Below are 9,559 nucleotides of genomic sequence, written 5' to 3' on the forward strand. Positions count from 1 at the left end.
AGCAGATCTTTTGAATAAGAGGCAATAAAATTCGAGTTTTAATAAGAAAAAAATTCTAATTAGTAATACGTGGTGGCAATGCTTTCTGTCTTCTGAATGCATGCTTGAACAGTGCATATATCTTTTGAATTTGTTGTTTAAGACTGTTAAATATGTTGGCTCTTGAAAGAATGATGAACATGAGACATGTTATTGATAATCTGAAAAATCATAAAAATGTTTCTTGAAGCAAGAAAAAGTAACAAAGAACAAAGCTTGCAGAAAAAAAAATATATATAGAAAGAAAAAGAAAAGCAAGCAGAAAAAGCCAAAAGCTCTTAAAACCAAAAGGCAAGGGTAAATAAAAAGGATCCCAAGGCTTTGAGCATCAGTGGATAGGAGGGCCTAAAGGAATAAAATCCTGGCCTAAGCGGCTAAACCAGGCTGTCCCTAGCCATGTGCTTGTGGCGTGAAGGTGTCAAGTGAAAACTTGAGACTGAGCGGTTAAAGTCAAGGTCCAAAGCAAAAAGAAGAGTGTGCTTAAGAACCCTGGACACCTCTAATTGGGGACTTTAGCAAAGCTGAGTCACAATCTAAAAGGGTTCACCCAATTATGTGTCTGTGGCATTTATGTATCCGGTGGTAATACTGGAAAACAAAGTGATTAGGGCCACGAACAAGACTCATAAAGTAGCTGTGTTCAATAATCATCATACTGAAATAGGAGAATCAATAACACTATCTGAATTCTAAGTTCCTATAGATGCCAACCACTCTGAGCTTCAATGGATAAAGTGAGATGCCAAAACTGTTCGGAAGCAAAAAGCTACTAGTCCCGCTCATCTAATTAGAATCTGAGCTTCACTCAAAAACTCTGAGATATTATTGCTTCTTGACTTATTAGTCTTCCATTTTATTTGTCTAGTTGCTTGAGGACAAGCAACAGTTCAAGTTTGGTGTTGTGATGAGCGGATATTTTATACGCTTTTTGGGGTTAATTTCACATAGATTTTAGTATATTTTAGTTAGTTTTTAGTTTATTCTCATTAGTTTCTAGGCAAAATTCATATTTCTGGACTTTACTATGAGTTTGTGTATTTTTCTGTAATTTCAGGTATTTTCTGGCTGAAATTGAGGGAGCTGAGCAAAAATCTGATTCAGGCTGAAAAAGGGCTGCTGATGTTGTTGGATTCTGACCTCTCTGCACTCAAAATAGAATTTCTGGAGCTACAGAAGTCCAAATGGCGCGCTTCTAATTGCGTTGGAAAGTAGACATCCAGGGCTTTCCAGCAATATATAATAGTCTATATTTTGCTCAAGGATAGACGACGTAAACTGGTGTTCAACGCCAGTTCCATGCTGCTATCTGGCGTCCAGCGCCAGAAACAAGTTACAAAGTGGAGTTCAAAGCCAGAAACAGGTTACAACCTGGTGTTGAACGCCCAAAACAGCCCAGGCACGTGAGAAGCTTTAGTCTCAGCCCCAGCACACACCAAGTGGGCCCCAGAAGTGGATTTCTGCACTATCTGTCATAGTCTACTCATTTTCTGTAAACCTAGGTTACCAGTTTAGTATTTAAACAACTTTTAGAGATTTATTTTGTATATCATGACATTTTAGATCTGAACTTTGTACTCTTTGACGGCATGAGTCTCTAAACTCCATTGTTGGGGGTGAGGAGCTCTGCTGTGTCTCGATGAATTAATGCAAGTATTTCTGTTTTCTATTCAAACATGCATGTTCCTCTCTAAGATATCCATTCACGCCTAACTATGGAGAAGGTGATGATCAGTGACACTCATCACCTTCCTCAATCCATGAATGTGTGTCTAACAATCACCTCCGTTCTACATCAGATTGAATGAATATCTCTTAGATTCCTTAATCAGAATCTCCGTGGTATAAGCTAGATTGATGGTGGCATTCATGAGAATCCGGAAAGTCTAAACCTTGTCTGTGGTATTCCGAGTAGGATTTTGGGATTGGATGACTGTGATGAACTTCAAACTCGCGAGTGCTGGGCGTAGTGACAGACGCAAAAGGATAGTAAATCCTATTCCGGTACGACTGAGAACCTGCAGATGATTAGCCGTGCGGTGACAGCGTGATGACAAGTCATCTTAGCCTAGTTTCACTAGCCTTTTTCTTTAGTTTTCAATTGAATTATGCACTTTCTTGAGCTACAAGTAAGCTAATTTGGGTAGATTTTCATGCTTCCTTTGATTTAATCAACCATGTATGAATTCATGCTATTTCATGAGGTTTTATACTATAATTGTCACATATTATGAAAGAATGAATATCTCATGATTTTAAGCATAGCTTTGATGTGTTTGGTTGATTAATGATAGGTGAAGAAAGCTTGGAGAAAGGTTGAAGCAAGAAGGAATAGCTAGGAGTAAAGAGAGGACAATGGAATAAGTGAACTTGAACCAGGAAGCAAAAAGCTGGACCTAAAGTTAGCCTCAAACTTTTGCACAAACTTTTGGGTAAAAAGTTAGCTCCAACGTTAGCCCCTAACTTTTGGGCTAACGTTGGAACTTGAAAATCACTCCCTGGGCACCAAAAGTTTGCGCCAACGTTAGCCCATAACTTTTGGGCTAACGTTGGCACATGAAAATCAACCCTGGGCACCAAAAGTTTGCGCCAACGTTAGCCCCTAACTTGGTGGCTAACGTTGGCATAAGAAAAACCTCCCTGGCCACCAAAAGTTTGCGCCAACGTTAGCCCCTAACGTTTGGGCTAACGTTGGCACATGAAAAATACAAGGGAAGGAGCAAAAGTGTGCGCCAACGTTAGCCCCTAACTTTTGGGCTAATGTTGGCGCCATAAGTGCACCAAGGAAGGCCAACGTTGGAGCAAAAGTTAGACACCTAACTTTTGCACCAACGTGGGTATCAGCAAAATATGGGGGCTGATATGAAAAGTTGGACCAAAAGTTAGACCCTAACTTTTGCTCCAACTTTTACTCCAACTTTTGCAAAACTCCAACCCGGTTCATTTGGTTCACTTTAGTTCTTCTCCCTTTCTTGCATTCTAAGTTTCTTCCATTTAATTTCTTGTTCTTTAAGATTCAGCACTTTAATTTCTTGCTCTCTTTAACTTCATGCAATTTACCCATTCCTTTTACTTTCCATGCAATTTAATTTCTGCAAATCACAAATCACTCAACCAAATCTTGATTCGCTTGACTAAATTAACCACTAAGCTAAAACTGCTCAATCCTTCAATCCCTGTGGGATCGACCTCACTCCCATGAGTTTTTATTACTTGATGCGACCTGGGAGGCTGAACCCATCTATGAGGCATGGGAGAGGTACAAGGCTCTAATCAGGAAATGTCCCCCTGCCATGTTTAATGAGTGGGAGAAGCTGCAGAACTTCTATGAAGGCTTAACACTGAAATGCCAGGAAGCTTTGGATCATTCAGCTGGAGGTTCCTTGCAACTTATGAAAACTGCAAACTCACTGCCCAGTGACACAATCCCAAATCCCAAGGAGGAATGCAAGGCAATACAATTAAGGAGTGGGAGAACATTGATATGCAACAAACCGAGGACTACTACACTGTCAGCAACATACTCTCATTAGAGCATGCTGAAATTGAACACCAGAGAACAACGAAGAGGATCACGGTCAGAGGAGACAAATTGAGGCCCTACAAGCACCAACCATCATAAAAGAAAGCCTCAATGTCAAGCTAATGACAATAAAAGAGCGCTCCATGGGAGGCAACCCATGCTTTAAGATTCATGTCATTTTAAATTCAATAAGTTATGATCATTTGAGCATGAATTCTTTTCTCTTTTCATGAACATGTCCATTGACTGCATGCACTATTTTGAAACATATGCTAAGTTTGTTGTGCCTTCAAGCATAAACCCAAGGAGAAAAGCAACCAGCCACATAGCTCAAAGGAAGTAACCCAGGGACAGCAGCAAATAGGAAAAAGCATCACACCTCCACTGCCTTATCCCCAGAGGTTCAACAAAGAGGTTAAAGACCAGTATTTTCACAAGTTCCTTGAGATTTTTAAGAAGCTGGAAATCAATATTCCCTTGGCTGAAGCACTTGAGCAAATGCCTCTGTATGCCAAATTCTTGAAGGAGCTTGTCAACAAGAAAAGAAGCTAGGATGAGAAAGAAACCATAGTGATTACTGAGGAATGCAGGGCCTTGATTCAAAAGGGGCTTAATTCATGCATCAATAATCATACAATTGTTGTTTTGCAAAATCTTATAAATGGGAAAATTCTTTTCCAGTAATGAAAGCATCAATTGTGACGTATCCTTTGACAAGAAACAAGTTTGGTGTTCATCAAACCTTGATGCACCGATTTAGGGACACAATTGATCCTTCATGAAAAAAAAAAGAGAAAAAGAAAATTAGGAAGAAAGCAATTCTTATAAACATTTAACTAAGAGTGACAGTGGGATTTCACTAATTGAAGGAAGAGACAATTTCTTTATACATGACCAACCATTAAGTTTGGTGTCCTCCAAGGAGAGTCACGGTTCAAATGGATATGAGAATTGATGATTCATATAATATTAATAAAAGGGACATTCCTGCCACGGTTGGACAAAACTAATATATGTTGTCTTGTGGTGATGACTAGGTGGTCAAAGAATCTTCAATGAAAGAGACAAGACAAAGGAAAGCATAGCATGAGGACAAAATCTCATCACATGCTTCAAAAACAACATTTCTCTTACTTTAAACTCCAACCATTTAAACTTCTCTTCATCATTTCTTGTCATAGCAAGTTCGGTCTCAATTTCTTTTTGCTCCAAACACACATCAAACTCTCCAACATTCTTCACACTCCTTCTAACCTCACAAGACTCAACCAACCAAGTGATCATGGCCTCCTCCTAAAAAACCAAACGAAGAAAAGGGAAAGATCCCATGGTGGAGGAAGACACACATGAATATGACCAACGGAGATTCAAGTCTTGGTTCCATCAAATATAAATTGAATGGATGAACGAGAAAAGAATCTATCCTGAAATTCCACTCTTGTTGTTAGCCCCTAACTTTTGGGCTAACGTTGGAACTTGAAAATCACTCCCTGTGGGTGAAAAGTTAGCCCCAACGTTAGCCCCTAACTTTTGGGCTAACGTTGGAACTTGAAAATCACTCCCTGGGCACCAAACGTTTGCGCCAACGTTAGCCCCTAACTTTTGGGCTAACATTGGCACATGAAAATCAACCCTGGGCACCAAAAGTTTGCACCAACGTTAGCACCTAACTTGGTGGCTAATGTTGGCATAAGAAAAACCTCCCTGGCCACCAAAAGTTTGCGCCAACGTTAGCCCCTAACTTTTGGGCTAACGTTGGCACATGAAAAATAAAAGGGAAGGAGCAAAAGTTTGCGCCAACGTTAGCCCCTAACTTTTGGGCTAACGTTGGCTCCATAAGTGCACCAAGGAAGGCCAACGTTGGAGCAAAAGTTAGACACCTAACTTTTGCACCAACGTGGGTATCAGCAAAATATGGGGGCTGATATGAAAAGTTGGACCAAAAGTTAGACCCTAACTTTTGCTCCAACTTTTACTCCAACTTTTGCAAAACTCCAACCCGGTTCATTTGGTTCACTTTGGTTCTTCTCCCAACTCCAAGAGCAATCAACCAAGGACTCTTTCAACCCAATTCCACCAAGAGCAAAGGCCCAACTCAAGGCTAGAAGATCATTTGAAGAAAGTGTATAAATAGGATAGAATTCAAGTTCTTCGTGGAGCTTTTCCTTTGAATTTTCATAATAGTTTTCGGAGAGCTTTGGATATTGAGTGATCTTTAATTTCTTAGTCTTGGTGAGATTTGCAAGGTGACCATAGCTTGCTTCATACCAGCAATCTCCGTGGGATTCGACCCTTACTCACGTAAGGTATTACTTGGACGACCCAGTGCACTTGCTGGTTAGTGGTACGAGTTGTGAAAAGTGTGATTCACAATTCGTGCACCAGAAACCATATTATATGTCGCTTCGGATCACCACGAGCAATCGTGAGCGATCAAGGCACCCATTTTTGTAACAGGAGACTAACAGGATTAATGAAGAAGCATGGGATAATTCATAAAGTTGCAACAGCTTACCATCCCCAAACTAATGGGCAAGCCGAGGTGTCAAACAGAGAAATTAAACATATCTTGCAAAAGATAGTAAAGCCTTATAGAAAAGACTGGAGCACCAGGCTACAAGATGCACTCTGGGCATACAGAACAGCATACAAGACACCCATTGGGATGAGTCCTTTCCGCTTGGTTTATGAAAAAGCTTGTCATCTCCCAGTTGAAGTAGAACACAGAGCCTTTTGGGCAGTTAAGGAGTACAACATCAGAATTGAGAAAGCCGGAGCTGAAAGGAAGTTGCAACTGCAGGAACTGGAGAGCCTTCGCCTAGAAGCTTATGAAAACTCCAGAATATACAAGGAAAAGATGAAGGTTGTACATGATCAAAACATCAAGAAGAAAGAGTTCCAACCTGGGGATTTAGTCCTCCTTTACAAATCTCGACTAAGGCTCATGCCAGGCAAGTTGAGATCAAGATGGGAAGGTCCATACAGAGTAGAGAAGGCCGAACCAGAGTTTATCACCTAAGCCATCCTTCGAGCTCTGAACTTATTAAGGTTAATGGACAACGCCTGAAGCTATACCAGGGCGAGAAGGTACAAAGAAATAAGGAGCTTGAGATCTTCCTCTTGGAAGATCCCCACATAGCAGAAGATTGAGCTAGTAGAGCGTCCAACTTACGGACGTTAAAGCAAAGTGCTAGGTGGGAGACAACCCACCATGGTATGATCGTTCCTTTCTTTATTTTTAGTTTTTCTTTCCTATTCAATAACTCTTCTCTTTCTTAGTACTTTCATGTATCTGCATTTACATGTTTTTACTTTAATTTAAAAAAAAAATTTCGCCTACGCGACGCGATCGCATCAGCGACGCGTCCGCATCACAGGGAGAGTAAAGAAAAATAAAAATGAACAGAAAGTTACGCTGGAGTATGGCTGGAGGCGTGCCAATGGCACAAATCAACCCACGCGACTACGTCACTGACGCGTTCGCGTCCCATGGGAATCATGGCCTCCCACGCTACCGCGTGCCCCACGCGGCCGCGTGCCCTGAAGTTTTCGACGTAAAAGGGTGCACAATGAAATATTGTGAGAAAGTGATGCTGGATTGGTGCTGGAAGCACAATCCTTATCACGCGACCGCATCGCTGACGCGGCCGCGTCATCCATCTCCTGGCGCACACTCACGCGATCGCGCCGTCCCAATTTTGGCAAACAATTTAATTTGAACAGAGAGTTGTGCTAGAGCGAGGCTGCACTTGCGCCAGACGCATAATATGGGTCACGCGACCGCGTGACCGACGCGATCGTGTCACCTTACTTGAAGCGCATTCACGCGAACGCGTGCCCCACGCGGCCGCGTTGCATGCACCGCACAGCTCATCCAAAAATTGCCACATATCTTATCTTTCTCTCCTCCAAATCCTAATTTTTCTTTTCCCTCCTTATTTCTTCCTTCTCCCTTCTTCTTCCAATCTCACCTATCACTCTCTCTCTCTCTCTCACCTCCATTGCCAAGGTTCTATTTTATTCTTCCTTCTTCTCTTTTCTATCATTTTATATATTATTTTATATATTATTCTTCTTCTCATTATTCATATTTTCTTTCTTTTTCTTTTCCTTTTTACATGGTGTTAGAAATTTTTTGAGTCATTATCCCTCATTATATGCTTGTGGATTGTTGCAAATTGTTTGACAATTATTTTTATTCTAATTAAGGGATTGCTTGCATTTTCACCTTCATATTTTCTATACCTTATTCATCATGCATGCTATGTGTTTGTGAAAAAGCTCAAATGGCATTATGCACTTCTCTATGTTGTTATACTATTCAATGCTTGCTTTTCACAACTTTTCTTTACTATTGTATTAATTGAATTTAATTGTCAATACAAACGTGATGGTTTGTTACAAAGTCTTGCTTGGTCTATGCTACTCATGCCCTTTTGCCGGCATGCCAATAAACACCTTGCAGTCACTTGTCTTTATATGCACTAGCTATTTTCCATTATTGGCTTTTCACATGTACTCGAGAGCATGTGTTAATGTCACCTACATCCTAATGTGCACCCATCACCACTCTTCCGTTCTCTTCCTTGCTACATATCTATTTGAATTTAATTTACTTTCTCCTCTCTTTTTCAGGATGGCCACCAAGAAAGGAAAGGATAAAGCGACTCCTAACCCCCAGCAAGAAGAGGCACTAAAAGAGCATTAGTGGTAGAGCCTTCTTCAACCGCAGTCAAGCCCTCAACAAAAAGAGTTAAGAGGATAATAAAGGTTGATGAAAAGGAGAAAGCCTTTCCAGCAAAGGACACTGGGCGATTTTCCAATCGCTACTGTGAGCAGATGTTCCCTATCCTGGCGGAAAGAAACTATAACAATGAATACCTTCTTATCCTCCCGTCCAATATTGCTACCTTTGTTAAGCCGCAAATTGAACGAAGACAATGGGGTTTCCTACGGAGACAGCCAAGGCAGGTCAACCTTTCTTGGGTAGTTGAGTTCTACTCTAACTTCTACATGCCAACCCTGCAATCTGTTTATGTTCGGCAGAAGCAAGTCCTCATCACAGAAGAGGCCATTCAGCAAGCTCTGAGTCTTCCCCCTATTTCAAAAGGAATGGACGCCTTCCAAGAAGCCACACTTAAGCGCCAGAGGTACCAATTTAACTGGGACTCCGTTCTCGGAGTTATCGCATTACCTGGAAGCCGTTGGATCTACGAATACCACCGTACCCGCCCTAAGAGAATCTTGGCTTCAGCACTTACCTTGGAGGCTCGCGTATAGGCACAGATTATATCCCATTACGTCTTTTCGAGCACTCATGAGTCCTCCTTCACTGCGGACATGGCCGTTCTACTATGGTGCATCCTTACAGACCAACCTCTGAATCTCTCAAGACATATCCAGAATGCTATGGGACACGTACAAATTGCGGGCAACTTACCTTTCCCCGCCTTGGTCTCAGATCTTGTCTCAGCAGCCAGAGTCTCCTACAGAGCTGGGGACACCAAAGCCGTGCTTCCACGGGATGATTAGTATGTCCCTAATGGGAAATAACTCAAACTTCCAGCAGCCACTACAAGTCTTCCTACTGCTCTAGTTGAAGATAATCCTTATTCAACACCACAAGCACCCACAACTGATGAATTGCTCCAGCAGATAATCGAAAGGTTGGATCGGCAAGAACACAAAGCTAAGTTGAGAGAGCGCCGTAACGAGCGCCGATTCAAACACCTCAAGGAGCTACTCAAGGGATACTTCAGGGACTTGGATACCCCGGACTCCACTTCTTTTACCAGCACATGGAGCCATGACGGTCCCGATTGTGGAGATACTGCTACCAGCCCACCCCTGTTCCTGACAGACGGCACCGAGGACGGTGCAAAGCCTTAAGTGTGGGTAGGTCGGTCAATACCTGACTTCCGGAGGTAATCTCTCTTCTCTAGCACCAATAATTAGGATATTTTAGTTAGATTTTCTTTCTTTTATAGAATAGAATAAATT

This window comes from Arachis ipaensis, chromosome B04, assembly GCF_000816755.2.
Source record: "Arachis ipaensis cultivar K30076 chromosome B04, Araip1.1, whole genome shotgun sequence".
Lineage (NCBI taxonomy): Eukaryota > Viridiplantae > Streptophyta > Magnoliopsida > Fabales > Fabaceae > Arachis > Arachis ipaensis.